The 23072-nt window shown below is 44.5% G+C and overlaps 1 protein-coding gene across 12 annotated transcripts in view; it reads left to right on the top strand.

Moving 5' to 3' along the window:
* LOC310659260 (uncharacterized protein) overlaps positions 1-23072 on the top strand; it is an 87811-nt gene that overhangs the window by 32417 nt on the left and 32322 nt on the right. The window contains exons 3-5 of one of the 12 annotated variants that reach the window (XR_014502680.1): positions 4898-5024; positions 6217-6321; positions 7987-8399. The exons of 7 other annotated variants lie outside the window; for them this stretch is intronic. The gene's annotated coding sequence lies outside the window, so the exon portion shown is untranslated. Of the gene's footprint in view, positions 1-1423; positions 1507-4897; positions 5025-6216; positions 6322-7986; positions 8400-23072 lie in introns of those variants that run through there. 4 more of the 12 variants (XR_014502681.1, XR_014502682.1, XR_014502683.1 and 1 more) reach the window with 4 other exon arrangements.

Here is a 23072-nt window from a genome sequence, read left to right on the forward strand (position 1 = left end):
ATTCTAATCCTCCTTTCTTCTCTGTTGTGTTCTACAAGAGCAACACTGAGACCAAGGAGGAGGAAGTTGACAGGCAGTGCCACCCTCTGGACTTGTTGTAAGATGGTGGTGGGACTAGCTGAGAGAAGATGGAGGTTGGCAGGGCAGTGTCCCATCCATTCATCTCTAGCTGCAGAAGCAGGGCTAGCTGCAGGCTTGAGGACACCCTTGGCACTGAACCTTCTCATCAGTGCTCATGAGGAATAATCGCACATAGGGAAATGCACCATGGCATGCCTCTTGATCCTAAATGGTGCTTCTGCCAACATCAAGGCAAGGCATCGGGCTGATTGGCCTCTATATTTTGCAAAACAGTCACTGCAAGGTAAGTCTTCTCTGAGACCTCAGTGTGCTTTATGGCTTCTAAGTGACATGTTCCTCCACGACACATCTGTCGGATTCTCAGGCTAGCTTACCTAGAGGAAATCATTTCTTCAAGGTCATGCAGGGGTTCTGCAAGGTGGGGGGGGGGGGAGAAGAAAGCATTTTTCACTGCCCTTGGTCTAACCGTTAGACCATGCCCCCAAATGCTGTGTGTTGACATCTCCTTGTGTCTGGCTATCATAATAAAACATGATGAATATAAGCCCAGATGCCAAACGGCGAAATATACCCTAGATTCAAAGGAAACAACATCACGGGCAGTTGCTTTACCCCCCCTTTCTTCCCCCCACTGGGAATTTTTGCTTGTTCTCACACATTTCTCAATAAATCTTCATTATTGCTTTCTCTCTCCCCCAACCCGCCATCCCTTTCCTCCCCACTTTTAAAAAGGCTACTTCATGAGCCAATGACAAATTTCCCTTATATGTTCCCCCAGTCATACATTCCATTGACACAAGGACCCGGCTGCATTATCTGGAGAGCAGGAACATGCCAACAAGATGATTCAGCCAATCAGAGCTGATGATATTGTATTACCAGTTTCATAATGTAAATGAAAAAAGATGGTCTTCTTTTGATGAAAGCTGTAAAGTAGCTATTGTGCCTGTTTGGTATTGCAAGGGCCAAATGTATTATTTATGCAATTTTCCTTTTTCGAAAAAAAAAGAGGGGTGGGTGGGAGAGAAAGAATAAAACAACAACCCTGAAAGAGATTGTTTCGTTTTATAGCTTTCAGTCAGAGCTCTTGTCTCAGGAATATGTGCATGCCCACATTTTATCCAGCATTTAATGGGTAAGGCAAAATGTGATACCATATATTCAAAAATGGATAGGATGAAGATGTTATTTTCAATTGGGAGGGGGACCCAACTGCTTTAAGAGGAAAGGAGAGAAATGAGGCCCCGATGATTTTTATGATATTGTTGTCATTTGTGTATGTGTCAAATTGACTCATAGTAAAACCAATGTACATTCCGATAATTGTTCTACTCTTCTCAAGGTCTTTGGTGAACTCATTTGGAGCTTCTCATCTATTGAAAAGAATGGGAGCATTTTGTTAAGATGGAATTTCAGCGGGGGTGTTTGCAGGTGGGTGGACAATGGAGGACAGTTAAACAGTTAGATATATTTGGAAGGGCACAGCTATGTTGGTGGTGCCCACTGGAAATGGTAGGAAGAACAGCAAGGAGGCCAGAGCCAACTAATTCTTCCTCCTTATGAAGTTCTGCAGGGGCAAAACTGATATGAAGGAGGAGGAAGCTGACAGTGAGTGCTACCTTCTGGACTGGTTGCAAGAAGGCAGGCAAGCGGGCAGTTTGAGGTTGATGGGGCAGTGCCCTGTTTGTCCTAACACTGGTAGAGAACAACAGAAGGTCCCAGTTTCAATCCCTAGCGTAGCAAGTCTAGGACTGACCTCTGCCTGAGACATTGAAAAGGATTAGATGAATTCACAGATATTGCATGTGTTAATGGTTATTTGCCACAAGAACTTAATGCTAGTGCCCACTGGGTGCCGTCAGACTACAATTGTCTTTATCTCTCATCACTGGAGCTTCTGACTGCGGCTGATGGGAGCTGTAGTTCAACAACATCTGAAGTGAACCAGCTTTTCGGTTTTTGCTCAATCTAACTTCTGAATCAAGAGGCTGAGTACAAGATGCTGGAAGATGGCAATAAGGCATGACTGCTTCCATTTTGTGATTTCCCCAGTAAGACTGTTAAGAGTGCGGGATTAGACAAATATTTGGCCTGATGTATCATAGGCAGGTCTTGTGTATTTAAACACCTAGACTGCTGTTATCAGTTTGGCTATTTAGAGAATAAAAATTAAGTACTACATCACATTATCCATAGTAACCTCCAGAAAAACTACAGGGGTTCTGATACTGAAACAAACTTTTCACCATCCATTTACTAAGTGGTAAAGCATATGGTGGTGGTGGGCATATAGATTTTCAGCGACTGCCCGTTGTTTGTTAGATAAAATGATTTAGGTGTCAAATGGAAACGCAACTATGAGGACCGGGCAATGTCTTCTTGTAGAAAATGGAAGGCAGACTGGGCCATTGATGAGTCCAGAAGAACAATCAGGCAAATTTGCCATTTGCTAACATGTTGGCATATCCCAATGTGACCAGCAAACAGAATACAGAATTTCCAGAGAGGGAAATGTGTTAGTCAGTTGCAGCCAAAACAATGAGGAACTTTGAGGCACCTAAGAATGAAGCTATTGACACAGGAACAGGTTGAGGAGTGTCATCAATGGGAGTGGGCATGTTTGGGTCCACATTCCAATGCTGCCACCAATGTTTTCACATGTAAGTGAGCATGCATCTACTATGCATATCTTAGTTCAAAGGAGGTTCAGTGAGAGAGCATCAGCTTTGCATGGAAAAGATCCCAGGCCCAATCCTTAGAAGCTGCACATTGTTGGCATCCATGTTGGGAGACAATGGAGGAATGCATCCTTCCCATAGGCACCATCTGGGGGGGGGGCAAGGTCCCTCAAAAAATTCAAGAACGGGCCCCCCAGAAATGCACAGTGGCCATGCACAGTGGCCATGCACAGTGGCCATGTGGCAAGCTCACCTTAATCCCACAGTCTGTGTACCATACCTTGTGGCCAGTACATAAAACATCAGTATGCCATGTGATATATGCACATGACATCAACACATCACGTGGTGTGTCCACATCACTCGCACATGTGGCGCAGCAAAGCCCCTTCAATCATGGGTGCATGGTGGCATACTTGGTCCTTCCAGAGATCCTAGAGAGACTCTGGCTATTAGAACAGGTATGGAGAACCTGTGGCCATCCAGATGTTGCTGGACTCCATCTCCCATCAGTCCCAGCCAGTGCAGCTAGTGGTCTGAGATGATGGGAGTTGTAGTCCAACAACATTTGGAAGGCCACATGCCCCCATCCCTGTTATAGAGTAAAAATACAGGGTTAGGTGCATCCCTCGGCCTGGTAGGTTCTTATGCTGATGGTTTACTGATCAGCTCAGAGGAATGCTACTGGATATCTGCTTGTTTCCAGGTCCACTTTAAGCCATAGATGGTACAGCACCCATGGCACAGACCTGTTCAGCTATCATGACAGCTCAATGTTTTTTAGCGAGGAATACTATTATCAGTCTTGGTATCTTCTCTAATACGGAAGGAATTGGTGGCAAGTGCAAAACTGAATGCACTGCAGAACCCACAGGACAAAGGTGTATGCTATTAAGCACCTCAGGTTTCAGCTTTGCATATAGAACATCAGCGAGCCGCATCAGTCACATTCCTAAGTGATTTTTCTGCAATCAGAATTTCATTCATTACCCAATTTTCATGCGGTTCCCCTGGCATTTGAAATATGTTTTAAGGTAGGCTCCCCACAGGCTCTCCCCCTCCTGCAATAACTGATCTGCAGTGTCCAAAGACAGATCTAAATATCTTTGGTGCAAATTACTTTAGGCCGGCTGAGCAGGAGTCTCTGTCATCTTCATCACATTTCACACCTACACAACTGATAACAGATTAATATCGGGGCCTCAAATATTTCATCAGCATCTCCGGCGGAGGAACCTTGCATTATTTTATCTGAGGAAGCCATCAAGGGGGCTGGGTTGGCGAGGGGAGAATCCACAAAGGGAAAAGAGGAACGGGGATTATATATGTATGTATATTTTAAAAGTGAACAAAGGGGGAAGGAAAGGAAAAAAAGGGGTACCGAACTTTTTGTAAGAAATAAGGGGGATGGGGAATAGTGTGTCCTTTGGTATTAGGAGAAAAGCAACAAGCCCGGTTGTGGCAAAGTTCTCCCCTCCGATTATGTATCCACTTTTATTCAATCATTGTATCGCTCTATGGCTGACACTTGGTCAATAGTGCAATCTACCACTGATCAGAATAAAACAGGCATCCCAGAGCACCTTGGAATTTCATTAGTTTCTGTTCAGTGCAGTCTCCATACGTATATGTTGATTTGCAAACACAGTTTTGAAGCTCAATTCAGTGCCTGTTGGAACAAAGAGTCAAGGACCCTGAATGTTACTTTTACAGGGTTCTTTTTTCCCTCCTTGTTCAAAAATCATGATTAAAACATCTTTCTGTGTACACACACACACACTTTATATTATATTGTGAAAGAACATAAACCTCTTGGCCATGCCTCTTTTCAAAAGATCTTGATAAAGGTGCTCAGACAATGCATCCGAAAGATGTATATAAACAAATCTTGACTGTGTTCATGGTCAAGAAGTTTGTGCTAGAATTGGCTTATGCCTTGTTTATTCAGCCTTAGCATGAACAGTGTTAACAGGAGAGCCTGGAATATTAATAATTTTAAAACATACGTCCCACTTGTTTTCTGTGGAGTGCAAAGCCACCCATGTTCATATGATTTTCCCAGGCAGCCCCCCATCCAAACAATGTCAAGACCCAAGTCTGCATAGCTTAAACTAGGCTGTTGCACTGTGTGCTTTCAGACTATGACCAAGGATCTTAGACCTACCCCTTTCTGTGGTCACTGTGATACATTTTGGAGCTTCAAGAAACCACGGGAATTGTCTTCATTGAGATCCATGAATTACTGGCTCATGTGATTAACTGCAGGTATGAATGGAAGGTTTGTATATAGGGGCTTATGAAGCTACTTTATTCTGAGTCAGACCATTGGTCCATCCAAGATTTCCATGAGAGATCTTTCCCTCCCATACCTGGAGATGCTAGGGATTTAACATGGGACCATCCACATACAAAAGAGATGCTCTACCACTGAGCCAGGGACTTTCCCAGGGGTCCCTGGAAAAGACCCTGCTGTTGGGAAAGATGGAGGGCACAAGGAGAAGGGGACGACAGAGGACAAGATGGTTGGACAGTGTTCTCGAAGCTACCAGCATGAGTTTGACCAAACTGTGGGAGGCAGTGGAAGACAGGAGTGCCTGGCGTGCTCTGGTCCATGGGGTCACGAAGAGTCAGACACAACTAAATGACTAAACAACAACAACAACCACTGAGCCATAGCCCTTCCCCATGCTTGAGGTGCACCGTCTGAGAAAAGAAAGAAAAATTACAAGCTATTTAAAGACTGGTTCTGATGTTTCTTTAAGACAAGAGCAGGGTACAGCAAAACGGAGAGAGTCTCCATAAAGCCGGAAGAGGTGGGACATCTGTAAGATCCGGCCAATCATTCTGACATTGTAAATGTTTGTGATTTAGTATTCTACACACACACACACACACACACACACACACACACACACATCCTGGGCAAGAAAAAAAAAAACATCTGAGGCATTAGAAGTAATGAAGTTACCAGAGCTTGCAGTAATTGCATTGTGGAGTTGTAGCAACGTGCCATGGTTCTTTTTTGAGCAATGCCTGTTTGAAGACTTGGGAAGAGCTTGCAGCATCCCTCCATCTGGCCATGAAATACCAGTTCAAATTGGGCTCTTTTCCTCCTGGAACTCCTACTCACATGACAGAAAACCTTGGGGCAATCGCATTTGTAAGTAGGGTTAGGAGCCTAGGAAGCTGCCTTCCGCCGAACCAGACCATCAATCCATCTTGCTCAGTAACCTTGATATTGGCTGGCAGCAACTCTGCAGGATTTCAGGCAGGAATCTTTCCCAGCCCTACCTCAAGATGACAAGTATTGAACCAGGGACCTTTTGCATACAAAGTATATGCTCTACTACCCAGCTACGACTCTTCCCTTGTGACCTGAGTGACCTCCCTGTACCTTCTGTGGTACCAGTGCAGTTGAGATTGCTACCATTCTGCCACTTGCCTCTTGCCTCCTTAGCTCCTTTAGCTGACACTCCTCCTTGATCTGAAGTGGTTTGCTTGCTGCAGTAAACTAGGAAAGAGGGTGACCGATGGAAGGGACCAGGAAAGGAATGCAGCATAGGTACGGAGGCAGCAAACACTTTTTTTGCTGGCTTACTGCTATTAAAAAGGCACAAAGAGATTGTCCACATTTCAAAGCAGCAAATGTACTTCCAGATTTTTGTAGCACTAGGTGGAAAGTTTGCCCATCAATTTGATGTGCCTTTGTTCTGAAGAGCAGGCAAATGGAAGGGGCATTGGTTGCACACCTGTGCTTTGAACCACAACATAAGCAGATTCTTGTTCTCACTGGTGAGGAGTTGGAGCTCCAGTCCAAGGGGCCATTGAATCACAGCCTAAAATCGTTCAAAGAGCAATAGCAGTATAAAAACACCTGTATAGCAATAATTAGCAATTGATTGATTTAATAAAATTGTCTTCTTTGCCTGTCTGAGGTGGGGACTTGACTTTGGGAGGCTAATCCACACGATGGGGGCCACCACCAAAAAGGCCCACTGGATTTGTGGTGGGGGGGGGACATAAAGGAGAGCTTGAAGAGCAATAAAGTTATTGGTCAGGTTCATATGAAGGCTGGTGATTCTCGAGATATTGTTGTCTCAGGTTGTTTAGAGCTTTAAAGATCTAAAGAAAGACCTTTGAACTGAGCCCCCAAAGCAAACCTTTAGCCAGTATAGCTGTCTCTGGTCAAAAGTCTTAGCATCTGTGCCTAGAATCACTGGAATCTTCCAGACTGTCTTTAAGGGCATGCATGAGTAGGACCAGTTATTCATGTGATTCAGATGACTCCAAAGATCAGAACATGACCAACGGTGCATAGGAGCTTTCTACAGGAGAGTGGCTTTGCAGTGACAACCACATCACAAAGATAATGTATGTGCCAACCTCATTCAAACTTAATAAAATTCTCCTGGACTTCAATCAGAATTTTCCTTCAGTAAGAATGCTCTGCCGGTATACTGGTCCTAGAATTTAGAGGTTGGATTTGGGGGAGGATTACAGCAGTATCCTTCAAAATTGCTCCCATTTAACTCCATTGGACAGGTTTCAGAAGCAATAGATTTTTGGCTATGACTGAGAACTTCTGAAAATCCCACTGTGGGAATATAAAATGAGAAATGTCGGGGTATTTAGTATCTTCTCTTTCTCCCCTTTTTAAGGGAATTGATTCCACACTGGGGTCCTGTAATCCTCCCGGATTAGCTTTGTATTACTTTAGAATGTGATAGTAAACATAAGCACATATAAGGCACATAAAAGATTATCCTGGATATATAGTGGAGAAATGTGAGTCATTGGCATGATGTTGTGGAACAATAGGCCAAGACAGTTTTAGATTCCTTCCAAACCAGGCTTGTTTGGGAACCACAGAGATGCAAGTGATTTGAAAAGTACCCATAGGTAAGGAATGAGAAAGTTGGTCCCATTCACATTTCAGTGGGAACCTACCTAATTCAGATTTCCTGGAACAGTATGTGAATTGAAGCACAGCTGTTCTTCAAAATTTGCACTTTTCCTAATTTTATGACGCAGTTCTCTAACCAAACAATATATACAAAAATGTGTATATTAGGGGGGAATGTGCACAAAAATGCATATATAAGTGAAAATAATGTCCCAAAATGCATTATATTAGGGAGAATTACTTGCACAAATGTGAAGATTAGATTAAATTGCGGACAAATTTTCAGGACTTTTTTTTAATTATTTTTTTTAAAATCTGATGCAGAAATGTGGTGAACTGAACGAAAGACTGGAGGAAACAAAATGAAAAGTGGAGGGAATCCAAAATGGATACATTGGTCAATTTCTATTCATAGAAGAGCTGTGAAGACCTAGAATAGGAATGACAAGAATCATAGAATCATAGAATCATAGAGTTGGAATAGACCACAAGGGCCATCGAGTCCAACCCCCTGCCAAGCAGGAAACACCATCAGAGCACTCCTGACATATGGTTGTCAAGCTTCTGCTTAAAGACCTCCAAAGAAGGAGACTCCACCACACTCCTTGGCAGCAAATTCCACTGTCAAACAGCTCTTACTGTCAGGAAGTTCTTCCTAATGTTTAGGTGGAATCTTCTTTCTTGTAGTTTGGATCCATTGCTCCGTGTCCGCTTCTCTGGAGCAGCAGAAAACAACCTTTTCTTAAAAGCCAGCTGAACTGTGGGTAAAATACAGGAAGGGATAAATTGGCCTGGATTCATGGTTCCAGACTCACCTATGAAGCTTGGTGCCCCAATGGGAAGTTAGAATCTCTCATCTTAATGTATAAAGCTGCCTAATATTGGACATTGACCTCTCTTGGTCAGAATTATCTACTCTAGTTGGCTCTCCAGAGCCTAAGAGAGATATTTTTCATGCCTGGCTCAAGGGTGTCTTTAACTGGAGATGGTAGAGATTAGGGGTGCCAACTTGAATAAAATATTGGGGGGCAGGTAAACCCCACCCCACACAATCAATCACAAGACACATAATGCATGCATCATTTGAATGGCAGTGCCCATTAATGTGGTAGGGCAGCCCCCCTCAAATATTTTATTGGGGGCAGCAAAGGGACCTTGACCCCTAGGAGTTGGCTCCTATGGTGGAGATTGAAGGTGGGGATTTATGAGTGCAAAGGGAATACTCTGTGGGCATTAAACAAGATCCCAGCAGTCTATGGTTTTGCATCTGAATTCTGAACATTTGCCTGATCTCTGTAGCTCTCTTGTCGCTGAGCAATCTGAACAATTTGTGACCCTCTAAGCCAAATGCAACTCAATGTCTGTTATGGCCTTTCTGGGACTTGATAATCCTGGATTGCCTGCCAGGGAGTAGTGGGCACCAGACAGGCAACAGGAAATGCTGGTGCTGCGTTCAGCTTGGCCATGCAGGTCTGCTTTACATTCTGAATTATTTTGACAAGGGTGTGCCCATTGCCAAAGGTCTTAGTATACTTTTAATACTTCTAAAAAGTTAAGAGTGCCCAATTTTCATGTAAATCAATGGCAGTAATAGAATCATAGATCTGGAGTCTCATAGGCAGTGTTGGCTGGTGCGGAAGATAGGGAGAAAGTAGGTGGTGCCAGAGCCGTGACAGCCACAGCCACCCCCTGATTGGTTGTAAGTAAGCAGGCAGGCAGGTGGGGGTTGGCTATGGGCAGGCAGAGGTTAGTGGGGCAGTGCCCCACTTGCGCTAATGGACCAGCTTCCACTGCTTGTAGGCCATCGTGCAACTCTTTGCTCAACACAGTGTACCCAGGGCCAAAGCCTCTCCAACAGATGGGTATCAGACCTGTACAGTGGGAGAATCCACCAGAATTCTAGGTAATTGGTTATATTGTTGAACTGCTAAACATATATCCTGCACGTGGTTACTCATAACCATACCACTTAATTCAACAGGGCTGAGTCGCTATTAAGCATCATTAGGATTGCAGCTATAAAGGTAAAGGTACCCCTGCCTGTATGGGCCAGTCTTGACAGACTCTAGGGTTGTGCACCCATCTCACTCAAGAGGCCGGGGCCAGCGCTGTCCGGAGACATTTCCGGGTCACGTGGCCAGCGTGACAAGTTGCATCTGGCGAGCCAGAGCCACACACAGAAACACCGTTTACCTTCCCGCCAGTAAGCGATCCCTATTTATCTACTTGCACCTGGGGGTGCTTTCGAACTGCTAGGTTGGCAGGCGCTGGGACCGAGCAACGGGAGTGCACCCCGCCGCGGGGATTCGAACCGCCGACCTGACGATCGGCAAGTCCTAGGCGCTGAGGTTTTACCCACAGCGCCACCCGCGTCCCCATTGCAGCTATATTCAGGGATAAAATTCCATTGAACTCAGAGGGACACATCTCTGAGCGAATGTTTCTGAACACTAGTCCTATTGATCAAGAGATCATGAAGCATGTTCCTGATCATGGCTGCTGTTTTCACTGGTCTGAAGCGAACCCAGTACAGAACCATGCCATTGGTTCATTTGTTTTCCCTTTTCCTGCATGAGGCTTGTCTTACAATCTTAAATACTGCTTCTGAAAAATAAATTAATGGGTAGCCTTCCACTGTCCTCATTAGAAGTTTTACCTGCTGATCCGTTCGGTTTCTGATTGCTGGTTCTGCGGTAATGCAAGATACATTTCTGAGCTTTTCTGTATGAACACTGTGGGGCAATTGTACCACCCAACTGTACCTTTTAAATAGTTAATATAATACTTTAATATTCAGTAATATGAACAATGCCTGCTCCCCCACTGTGTGTACCAGTTGCTGACGGTTACCTCATATTTGCTTCATACTGGATTATTCCATCAAAATGCTCTGCTTTGCTGTCCAATCATTTATTTCATTGTTCTGTTGAACTATGTTGCAAACATATAGTAACTCTTGTAGGCCTGTGAAAGCTAGAGTGGTCCATCCAGTTTTCTAAAAAGTATTTTATTTATTTATTCATGTATTGCATTATCTATATAGATTCCCATTTTACACATGTTACTCTTGAAAGCATCATGTACCTAGCTGACATTACAAAAATGAATAAGATCTATGATGTGGTCGGTGATTAATGTGTTACAGAATACTTTGCAACAGGCGGAGCCAACATGGTGACCTACAGATGTTTTGGACTACAAATCCCATCACCCAACATGGCCAGTGGTCAAGATGATGGGAGTTGTAGTCCAAAGCACATAGAGAGGACTGCACTATGTTGGCTACAGGCTACAGGGCTGGATTCGTCAGGCTTCACCAGGCATCTGCTGAGACCCATACTCCCAAAACCACTGTACTGGAGCCCATTGGCTCTTTTGGCTGCCCTTTCTCAGCTGGGCTCAAAGCTCACAGGGAAGGTGGTCTGTGGCAGAAGGTCTTATGAGCAGCATCTCACCAGGTAAGACAATCATAGAATCATAGAATTGTAGAGTTGGAAGGGACCCAGATGATCATCTAGTTCAACTCCTTGCAATGCAGGAATCCTGCCCAGAGCTATCCCTGAGTGGGATCAAACCACCAACAGCCCCATGGGAAGGCTTTTAACGTGGGCATCTGTATGGTTTCTCCTAGCTAAAGGAATGTGGGCAGGGGGGAGGGGAGCCTGGGCTGTATTTAGTGGGGGAAATACATTGGCTGACAGACCTATGATCTACTGGACAGCCTTGGGTGTGACACAGAGTGGAAGCATGAATGACTCATACTTTCTCTTAACATGCTTCCACATCGCTTCTGAAGTCAGGAGATGAACATAAAAAGAAGGTAAAGGACCCATGGATGGTTAAGTCCAGTCAAAGGCGACTATGGGGTTGTGGCACTCATCTCGCTTTCTGGCCAAGGGAGCTGGCGTTTGTCCACAGACAGCTTTCTGGGTCACATGGCCAGCATGACTAAACTGCTTGTGGTGCAACAGAACACCATGACAGAAACCAGAGCGCACAGAAATGCCTTTTACCTTCCCTATTTATCTACTTGCTCTGGCGTGGTTTTGAACTTCTAGGTTGGCAGGAGCTGGGACAGAGCAACGAGAGCTCACCCCGTTGCAGGGATTCAAACCGCCAAGCTTCTGATCAGCAAGCAAAAGAGGCTCAGTGGTTTAGACCACAGTGCCACCCACATCTCCTCATATCTCCCCGCCAAAGCATATCTCCCCATGCTTTGGAATAACTCTGCATCATATCCAAAGCCTAGGTGGGCCACTGGTTTGATCCAGCATGCTCTTCTTAGCCACCCACAGAGGTGTCCTTATGTCAAGTAGTGCAGGACAATTGTGAAAAATGGAAAGAGTAAATGCTGCATGTCCCTTTGTTCAAAGGACTCATATACATATCATGCATTGCCATTACGTTCCTAATTTATACGGTCCCTGCAATACATCTTTCCTCAATGAGAAAAGTGAAGAATGCATTTGCAGGAAGAAGCCTAACCTTTCTAGAACTTCTATAATTTGAATGACTTCTGGATTTTGTATAACAGTCATTTTGAATGAGATGGTAATTGAATTATGAAATATCTCCGCCTTTGTTAGGAAGGGACCTTTCCCCTCTCCTCTGCATACATCTTTCTTTTCAGCTCAAGGTCAGGCTGTATTTGTTACATTTCAGTCTTCTAATGGGAAAAAGAATCCTGCTTAACAGCTGTACCTCCTGGCATGGACAAAAGGTGCCGGGTCATTTAATTTTGTAACAAACACAACACGATTGCTTGAGACTGTGCGATGGCTGATTAATGATCAGTGGAGAGGGAGAAGAATCAGATGATGTCTCAACTCCTTCTGGGAGCCAATGCACAGATTCTTTTCAGATCTTCTGAGAAGGGAATAAATAATGTGTGTTGGTTTGGCTTAAGTGTTCATTGTCAAGGAGGCTCGCTACATACACCAAGCACCCGAACGCGGGGTTAAAAAACCAGTTTGTTTGTTTTTTAAATGCATTAGAAGAATGTTGGAGGGAGCTTGGCAGAAGCAGAGGACTTGAGTTTTCAGTAGCTCGAGATGGATGGCAAAAGCTTCACCCCATAACAGGGATGAGGACATGTTTACCAGCTTGATGGGCGCATTTCCTTTAGAGCAACCATCTGGGCAAGCCTATGGTGTGCAAGATCAGAGTCAAAAGTGGACAGAGCAACAGAAAGTGCAGTCTCTTCTCTTCTCTTTGGCGATCACTCATAGCCGAGTAAGATTGTCTTCCATAAACACAGTTTTAATAATGAGTCCGTAAGTGACTGTGGAGGCCAGTTCTGGATCCACACGTCCTTCCAAAGTGGGGACATTGGTTTCCGGGGGGGGGGGGAGTTGATCATGGTGTGGATTTGCCAAGCATGCCTTCCTCTTATCATGTTTCTCCCTTGTGTCCTTAGTTTGAGTGTCTTCAAAGCGCACAACACCTTTGGTAAAGGCTGTTCTCCAATTGGAGCACTCGTAGGCAAGTGTTTCCCAATTGTTGGTGTTTATATTACATTTTTAAAAATTTGCCTTGAGGCAGTCTTTAAACCTCTTTTGTTGTCCACCAGGATTATGCTTTCCATTTTTAAGTTTGGAATAGAGTAGTTGCTTTGGAAGACGATAATCAGGCATCTACACAACATGACCAGCCCAACAAAGTTGATGTTGAAGAATCATTGCTTCAACACTGATCTTTGCTTCTTCCAGTACACTGGTATTAGTTTGCCTGTCTTTCCAAGTGATGTGTAAAAATTTTCAGAGACACCACTGATTGAATCTTTCGAGGAGTTGGAAATGGTGTTTATAAGTGGTCCATGTTTCACAAGCATATTGTAAGGTTGGTAGCACAATAGCTTTGTAAACAAGCATTTTGGTTTCCCTGAGAATGTCCCAGTCCTCAAACACTCTGCACTTAAATCGGGAGAAAGCCGTACTCGCAGAGCTCAGGCAATGCTGGATTTCAACATCAATGTCAGCCCTTGTGGAAAGATAACTGCCTAGATAGGAGAAGTGATAGACATTTTCCAGCATTCCACCATTGAGTTGGATTTGTGGCGCTGCAGAGGGTTTATTTTGTACTTGTTGGTTTTTGGGATGTTGAGCGATAGGCCAAGCTTTTTGTAAGCTTCTGCGAAGATATTTAGGATGGTTTGGAGGTCATCCTCTGAGCCTGCACACATTATGTTGTCATCAGCATACTGAAGCTCTATGATGGAAGTTAAGGTAACCTTACTCTTTGCTTTCAGCCTGCTCAGATTGAAGAGCTTTCCATCTGTTTGATATATGATTTCTACTTTGGTGGGGAGTTTCCCTTCGACAGAGTGTAGGATCATGCCAATGAAAATAATGACTAGAGTTGGGGCAATAACACAACCCTGTTTAATACCTGATCCCACTGTGAAAGTGCAGTAGCCTACTTTATTCACCCACTCAGACACCCTTCTCAATCTTCCACCCAGGCCAGCAAGAAGCATGATTGCCTTCCACCCTGGCAAAAATCATTCAGGGAGAGTGCAAAGCAGAATCAGTGAGTGACGTGGCTTGAGGAGAGGGTGTGTGGATTGAGTTGTCAGTGTTTGTAAAAAGCAAAAAAGAAAGAAAGAAAGAAAGAAAGAGGAGGAGGAGGAGGAGGAGGAGGAGGAGGAGGAGGAGGAGGAGGAGGAGGAAAGGGTTCTGACCTCCCTTTGTCTCTTCAGCCTGGTCCTCGGACCCTTGTTTGCATGAAAGAGTCCACGAGAATATCCTTGCAGAGTTTTATTCTTAAAAGTCTTTGTGCAAAGCGACTGAACAGCACTATACACATCAACACTAACCAACCAACCCAAACACCAGCAGCAACCTACTAACATTTCTCACTTTCTATATACAACTTGGTGCAGGCCGCTGAGTCATGCTGACCCAGCTTTATTCGCATGAAAGAAACAGTGGCCATTTTAGCCGTGACATGAGGCAGTGAAGGCTTGTCCATTAGGGCAAAAGGGGTGCTGCCCCACCAACCTCAGCCTGCCATCAATTGGCCCTCACCTCTTTGCCTTCTTCCCTTCCTCCAGTCCAGGGGGCAGCACTGCCTGTCAGCTTCCTTTTCCATAGTCTCAGTGTTGTCCCTTGCAGGACTCAACATGGAGGACGATGGGGGACAAAGCCAGAACAAGTGGGCACTGCCTGCCATTGGCTCTGACTCTGCCTGTCACTGGTTCTGGCTCCACATATTGTTGGGCTCCTTGCCTTCCACCCAAACAGTCCCAATGGGAAAGTCCCAAGAGCCAGGCAGAGTGGCCTGTGTGGCAGATTAGCAGCCAAATTCAACAGTGCATATTCTTGCTAGTCAGCATGTGAGGGGTTAAGACCACAGAGCTGTATTGCTGACTGGCAGGCCCATACAATAGAAATGCAGTTGGTAGGGAGGATTCTACGTGATGTCATGCCCAGTGGCAGGGGATAATGGGAGTTGTAGTTCAGCAACATCAGGAGGGCAACACCATTCTCTTCATTGAAGAGAATGAAGCTTCTGTTCACGTGCAGATGGGAGCCCCTACACTCACCCTGTTGGATCAGACTGAGCGCATGCAGAAGACCTCATAGAGGAGCAACTGGGGGGAGGGATACCCAGTCCTCTGCGGAAATGGGACATCTCAGATTCACACTCCTTAGATGGTTGTGCTTTGGAACTGACGAAAGAAGGATCGGCAACTTTATTCTCATGCCCTATTTCATAAAGATTAATTTTTGTCCCGGGCACTCAAAGTTTCCTGTCTTCAAGCCAGAGGGCTGCCTGTCACATCAAGGTGGATTGCTTTAAAATTTGTTGGAGGTAGAGAAAGCTTAATATTTCGCCTACTGTAGAAGGTCTTTCAAACTATTATACCTGCGCAGAGCCAAGAGTAGAGAATTCTATAAAGAAATGAATTATTAATGTTGGCTTTCAGAGCAATAGAATCTCTTTACTCCAAGAGTAGCATTTCTTCCCTGATTTCTGACTTTTCCTCTTAATATAAAATACTGACCCCTTGGTAAGGTGTCCTTTTTTGAATCACAGATTTGCTGAGTTTCATAACGCGCTGCCTTTACTTTTAATCAGTGCACAGGTTCAGGATGGGGGGCTTGGGGTGGTCAGATTAAAATCAGAAGTAAATCTCCTTGAATGTTGGCAGAAATAAATAAACCAAACAACTAGGATGTAGAGAATGTGGCTTCCAGCTGAATATAGATGGACTAATATATATATATATATATTTCTCAAAGACTTTCTCCTCCCTGCTTCTCCATTTGCACAGATTTCCACCCGGACAAAATTGATTGCCAAAAGGAGGCATAATCCAGTGGCAAAGTTTAACTTTGTAGACCTGGTCACCATTACAGGGGCATGACATTCGAGTTCTTCTAATACACCTTCAGGAAATGTTAAAATACTGCACCCAAGAGATCATAGAACCGGACCAGCTTATTGCAGTAGGAGATGCTTATTTCTTTCCTCCAAACCCAAGCATATGGTCCTGAAGAGACCACCACACAGGAATGCAAAACCTACAGCATTCTAGATGGTGTATGACCAGCTCCTTTCAACCCCAGGCAGCAACACCCATGGTCAGGGATGGGGGGAGTTGGAGTCCAAAAACATCTAGAGGGCTGCAGGAGCCCCCAGGCCATAAAAGCTGCAATGTCCCACAAGACAAAAGTGGAAAAGGTATGGTAGGAGGGCTTTTGCAATCACACATTAGGTCAGAAACAAGGAAAAGCACATTATAGTCTCCCCACTTTCAATCCATAGAGTCTTTTTTCATAGTTTACATTCAGTATGAGCCAATACTTTGGCCACCTCATGAGAAGAGAAGACTCCCTGGAAAAGACCCTGATGTTGGGAAAGATGGAGGGCACAAGGAGAAGGGGACGACAGAGGGCGAGATGGTTGGACAGTGTTCTCGAAGCTACAAACATGAGTCTGACCAAACTGCGGGAGGCAGTGGAAGACAGGAGTGCCTGGCGTGCTCTGGTCCATGGGGTCACGAAGAGTCGGACATGACTAAACGACTAAACAATATGAGACACTATTGTCCTAGACTTTTGGGGGGAAGAGAGGAGGGAGAAAGAGGGAGGGAGAAGGTTGGGGATGATGATTATTTTCAATCTATTGCATAGTGTTTGTGCAGGGTTTTTTGGTGTGCCAGCTTCTTGTGGGTAGGTCCTTTAGTTATACAGTGGTACCTCGGGTTACAGATGCCTCAGGTTACAGACTCCACTAACCCAGAAATAGTACCTTGGGTTGAGAACTTTGCTTCAGGATGAGAACAGAAATTGCGCGGCGGTGGGATTAGCTAAAGTGGTATCTCAGGTTAAGAACAGTTTCAGGTTAAGAACAGACCTTGGGAATGAATTCAGTTCTTAACCCGAGGTACCACTGTATAGTTATTTGTTTTTATTGGCATTGCAAGAGATTGGAGGGTCCAGGATCTGGTTGGTTGTGTTCAGCTGGTTGCAGTGTGTTTTGTTTGTATGTGAGGGTGGGGTGGGGGATGTGATGTCAGGTTAGCCATATTGATTTGTATGGTCGTGGGGCAGGGAATATTTCATTGTCTTCACCACACCGGGGTGAAGGCATCCTCCTTTTTTTGTTTGTCCCCATGCTAGTTCAAGTTTGTTGGCTAATTTTCCTAGTTGGGTGGTTTCCCCATACATTTTGTTCTAAACCACCTGGCAGTGGTTCTTTAGGGTTTGAGCTGATGGTCTTCACTCATCCTACCTTGAGATGGCAGGGATTCAACTTGGGCCCTTTCCCAAACCCACTTGAGCTTTCTCCCCTCAAATCTTGACCTGGTGTGACAAATTACTCTCTGTTTTACTACCAAAGAAGTGGCAGAATGCCCACACTAGTGCCTCATTCGTGATAATTTGCAGAATGAAAGGACACTCACAGACACCTCTCAAGTGAGGCAGGTGCAACAAATCCCCTCCCCCACGCCCCATCCATGAGAATTTCAGAGAAATCTGCCTTTTGATAATTTTCAAAAGCATGCTCTTTTCTCATTAATTGAAGGAGAATCAAGGGGTAAAAAAATGCAGGCGATGGCACTGGTATGGCACTAATCCAAATTTTTGGCTTGTCTTTCTCATTCCTAGCTCGGCTTGCCTCTAACTTATGACCACACAGCTGAGCCTTTATATCAGGGGTCAGCAAACTTACCGTGCCTCGGGCCGGTGTCTCCAGTGCCGATCGCATGGTGGGCTGGAGGGCAGGGGAGCGTGTGCCCATATGCGTGCACACACACAATTTCCGGTGCACTTCTGGATTGGAGGAGCACCGGAAATAGCTTGTGCGCATGTGCACGGGCCTCCTCTAATCTGGATGTGCACCAGAAATAACGCTTGTGCATGCGCAAATAATGCTTGCACATGTGCACAAGCTATTTCTGGTGCCCCTCCGACCCAGCAGTGCTGGTAAGAGCGGGCAGCAGGGGTCGCCTCAGGCTGGATAAACGAGTCCCTCGGGCCTTATCCAGCCTGCAGGCCTTAGTTTGGGGACACCTGCTTTCTATGTTCAAACTTTTCATGGCAAATGAAATGCCAGGGTTGGGAGTTTTTGAGTCCATGTTGTGCTCAGGTTCTGTTTACAGGCTTCCCATGGGCATTTGGTTGTCCACTGCTGCAGATGTGAGATGCTGGACTAGATGAGCTGTATATTCACATCAGTTTGAACTGCCTGCAATTCCTTGTCTAGCCAGCTGCAATGGTGGCATGGGATGTAGCAAAGTGACATTGCCGTGGTGCCTCATAAATGTTCTAGTACCATTTCTGAAGCCACCACGCCGGAAATATTCTCCCTATACTTAGTATATACTTAAATTTGGCAAACATATCTCATGGGCACCTGTTTGACGTGCATATCTATGACGATTGCCAACATTTAGTCTTGATATTTGAAAACAATGTGTTACTTGTCAAAAGAAGAGTAAACTGCTAACATCTTTATTTACCATATGAACGCAATGTTGCACTTCTGGAATTCACTCAAGATGGACAGACTTGTTATTCTCTCCCCCCTCCCTTGCTGTCTTCACCCCCACCCTGAATCTTGGTGAGGGTTTGAAACCGCATGGTTTTCCTTAGTGTTTGGAAGTTGTATTTTGTGTCTTAATCAGACTTTTGGGAGACAGTGCATCTTATTTTTAAAAAATAGAATAAAATACAAGTAATGTTTTCCCCCTCTGAAGTTCACAAATCAAATTCAAATATTTACTTACTTGGATACATGCTGAAGTTTGCTCTGTTAGAATCTGTGATGTGTATAATATTTTAGGTTAGCTTGAGCCATATGTGGGTGTGTTTTTTTTCCAAATTATCAAAACAAATGTGAGTATTTATGTCTTTTGTTCAGCTGCTAAACATGAATCAGCAGGGTTTCCTGTCTGGTTAAGACTTGCTAGTTAGGGTCTCCCAAAGTTCTCTATGACCCCCCCCCCCCCAAATTTGGTTCTGATTACTTCTGACTTGCTCCATGATCCTGAGTTCCAGCCTCCTCGTTCCCCTCAAACCCAGTCCCACTGTGGAAAAGCTACAGTCCTTTACACATTTACCTGGGAGTAAGTTCAATTGCTACTAATATATGCATTTATATGCACACTTTACCCTAGTATGTGCATTTTTGTACATATTCCTTGGCTGAAGAAATGCATTGCAAAATTCAGAAAACTGCAAATTTCAAATATTGTTGATGTTTTGGTTTATGTATTATTGTGAGAACTGTGAATTAGGTAGGTTTGCCTTTAAGTGTGAACTGAACTGAATTTTCCCCACATCCCTAACTGCATGGCAAAATTCAGAAAAGTGTGTAATCTGAAAGCTGCATTCCAAGTTGTGTATAATCGAGGACTGCAAAATTAGGTTGGTTTGCTTTAATATGCAGATGCACCGACATATCCTCCATCCCTAACCATGGGTGCTCACAAAATCACATCAAAGCAGCCGCCACCAGGGGAACAAAGGAACAAGGAAGAGCAATGAAACAAATGTTCATGGGTTCATGGGCTGAGTGGGTTCCCCACTCCTACCCCTGAGTAATTTGCATTGAACATGTTACTTTAAAAATATTAAATCTGAAGGGTGTTTGGCAGAACCCAAATCACCAGTGTAAATGTGGTGAAATTTATTCTTTTTACCTCACTTTGCTTTCTGCTAAAGTAGCACTTCATTGTTTCTTATGGGTATCCATAAAGTATTAGGTTCTGAAAGTTCCCCTCTTTGACATGGAAGGAAATACAGAAATACACTTGGTATTACAATTATATTCCTGTTGGGAAAGTTTTTAAATGCTGAATGACAAAAATAGTTCTGCAATGTAACAATCTGTCTGAGGTCTCATTTTTATTGATCAGAATGTCAAAGAAATCGTTCTAAAATGTTGCAGTGGCCTTGATATAATCCAAGCAGTTTAACAAAAATGGATGCAGTTTTCAGACTGTATTAGATTATTCCCTTTAATCTTGCTTTCCTTTTATAATCAGGGCAAAATCAATTAAGATTTTATATAGGCAGGCCATTAAAAAAATGGAACCATGGTTTATAGGCAGTACAAGGAAGTTGCTGATATCGAGTTACCTATAATTTAAGTGTGATTATTTGAGTTAAATCCTCCTTTACTGCTTTAAAATCTCTTTGGTTTCACCCAAGATGTCAGCAATTTGGTGTCAGAGTCCCATTAACTGTCAGAATGTGAAAAGATAGTGATTCAAAAAATGAGATATAATGAAGTTGAGTAACCTCTCCATATTCTAGCATTAATTAGTGTCAAGACCGCTGAACCTGGGCTCCTGGGCTGCCCAAGACCCAAATGAAGAACACATACAGGCTGCCTCTCACACAGGGAACCTTCATCATCTCCTACCATGCCTTCCTAGCCCAAGAATGAGGCTATTCTCAGTGTCTGAAGACAAACCCTCAGTGTTTCTCTCCAGAAATGGACAAAGGCCCCTTAAGGAACACAGAAAACTCTTCCAGGGAGGTGTGGGTAACTGTAGAACAGATCTTTCTGACTTCGGATTTCAGCTCTTTGCTGAAGCAACACCCACCCCATATTTGCCATAGGGGAGAGAAACACTGTACAGCCTCTGGAGTTCACTGGGAGCTGTCCATGGTCCTAATAAGGCTTACTTAGATGTGGCTGTTCCTTGCCACACCAAGCTTCATGCTCCAGATACTGACTTTACTAGATAGGACGGTGCTTTAGTGGATGTGTTCCTGCTTACTGTGACTTTATCTGTTATGACCTCACTAGAGGTGATGGGAAGCTGCTGAAGTAAGCCATTGAGAGCTTCAAGACCAGACCAAACAGGATAATTAGAAATCCCCACTGTTTGGATCAATATTCTGCAAACACCAGAGCTTAGCCCAAACTCTCACAATTTTCATTTAGATTCTGAACAGTGCCAAAACAAAAACAAAAACCCTGCAACTTATTTTAAGAGATTTGGGACACTTTTGGAAACATTTGCAGATTGCTTTTATTTGACAGTTTTGGGCTGACCCAAAACACCAACCTCCCATTTGTCCCTTGTTCACGTGCAGAAAATTACAGGCTAGTAGTTACAGCTAGAGAAACTGAGGCAGTCATTTTGTTTTGTCTTGAGCTTGATGATCTTTGTTTCCTTTGACTTCTGAAAGAAACTTTGCCATGGCCAGTGTAATATCATTAGAGCTGTCATCCAAAAGATATTGAATATGGGAGGCTTCAGATTTTCCCGGCAGATTTGCCAGTAGGGGTTTGATCACTTGGTCCCTTGCTTGCTTGTACTGCCCACAATGCGGTAAGACATGCTTCAAGCAATCGACGTCCTGAGAACATAAACAAAGCCTATTCTGATAAGGGATGCCTCTCAGTCTAACATTTAGCACTTCCGAAGGAAATACATTTAGTCTGGCTTTGGTAAATAAATGCCAATAGGTTGGTACAGACAGGTTCCTAAAATATGAGGATATCTGGAAGTCGTGCCTATATTGGATTCCTGCTGCTACCGGGCCACAGATTACATGAGATCGAGATCGCAGGTCGCTATGTGAAATGTCCCAAAGCCTTTGCCTCAGGGATTCAAGGGCAGTATCATAGCCCAGATCAGGGGTTGGCCATGGGCTGGATCACTCCCATGGAGATCGTCCGTGGGCCGGACTGGTGCAGCATGATGCCGGAAATCACGTCTAGGCATGTCCGCGATGCTGGAAATAGCTTCTGCGCATGCCCAGATGCTGAAAATCGCGCCTGCGCAGAAGCGATTTTCAGCATCTGGATATGCGTAGATGTGATTTCTGGTATCTGTACGTGCACAGATGCCATTTCTGGCACCACTTGGCGAATCCCCACACCATTCTGCGCTGGTGGCTCGGTTTGCGGGCAGCTCGTGGGCAGGTAAAACAGTCTTTGTGGGCCGCATCCGGCCCATGGGCTGCACGTTGCCGACCCCTGGCCCAGATGATACAAGAGGGATGATGGCAGTCCAATCGAGGTGGCTTTTCATAGTTTTCAGCCATGGTCTGATAAGCTCCTCGTTGGTTAAATGTAGAAATAATCCCTTCCCCCGGCCAAATACTGAGATCTTGAGCCATTATTTACTGATGTCTAGTGATGCCATCATGCCAGGTGAACTCCTCTTTACTAGGTGGTATCAGTGTCTGATGCAGGAGGAAAAAATGGAAGTGGGGTGCTCAGAGCAGATGCCGGCTCTATCTGCACTATACATTTAAAGCAGTATCATGTCGGTTTGAACTGTCATGGCTTTCTCCAATTGATCCTGATTCAGAATGACCATCTCCACAGATCCCCCGGAAAAGGGATTATTAAACCAATTGGGTAGCTGCGGAAGGGGAATAGGAGTCTCTTAACACCCTTCCCAGGAATCCTTGGGGGAAGCCATGGTAAGCTAGTGCTTCAAAGGGATAGTACAGATGTGGCCTCATTTACGAGGCCCTCATGGCTTATTGCATGGCTATAAGTCCACCTGAAAAGAAGTGGGATGCAGGTCACTCTAAGCACGGGTGATATCTGACTGCTCCACAAAGCATGCTTAAACAACAACTGGGGAAGGAACGTAGGAAGCTGTCCTACACTGAATCCAGACCATTGGCCCATCTAGCTCAGTTTTGCCTACAATCACTGGCTTCCAGTGTTTCAAATAGCGGGCTCTCTAAGCCTGACCTAACTATGCTGGGGATTGAACCTGGGACCTTTCCACGCAAAACAGATGCTCTTGTTCTGGAGCAGTGATGCTGAAGCAGCAGAAGCAGAAAACAATGACATCAAAGTATATTTCTAAAGCTGAATGTTTGCACAATCTAAGTAACCTTGCAGGGGATGGGAATGTGCTATGCCTAAATAGCTGGAAACCAGGTACACCTTATGCCGGAGACGACTTTTGCAGTTTGTAAGAT

Source organism: Podarcis tiliguerta (genome assembly GCF_965153285.1).
Source record: "Podarcis tiliguerta genome assembly, chromosome: 10".
Taxonomy (NCBI): Eukaryota; Metazoa; Chordata; class Lepidosauria; order Squamata; family Lacertidae; genus Podarcis; species Podarcis tiliguerta.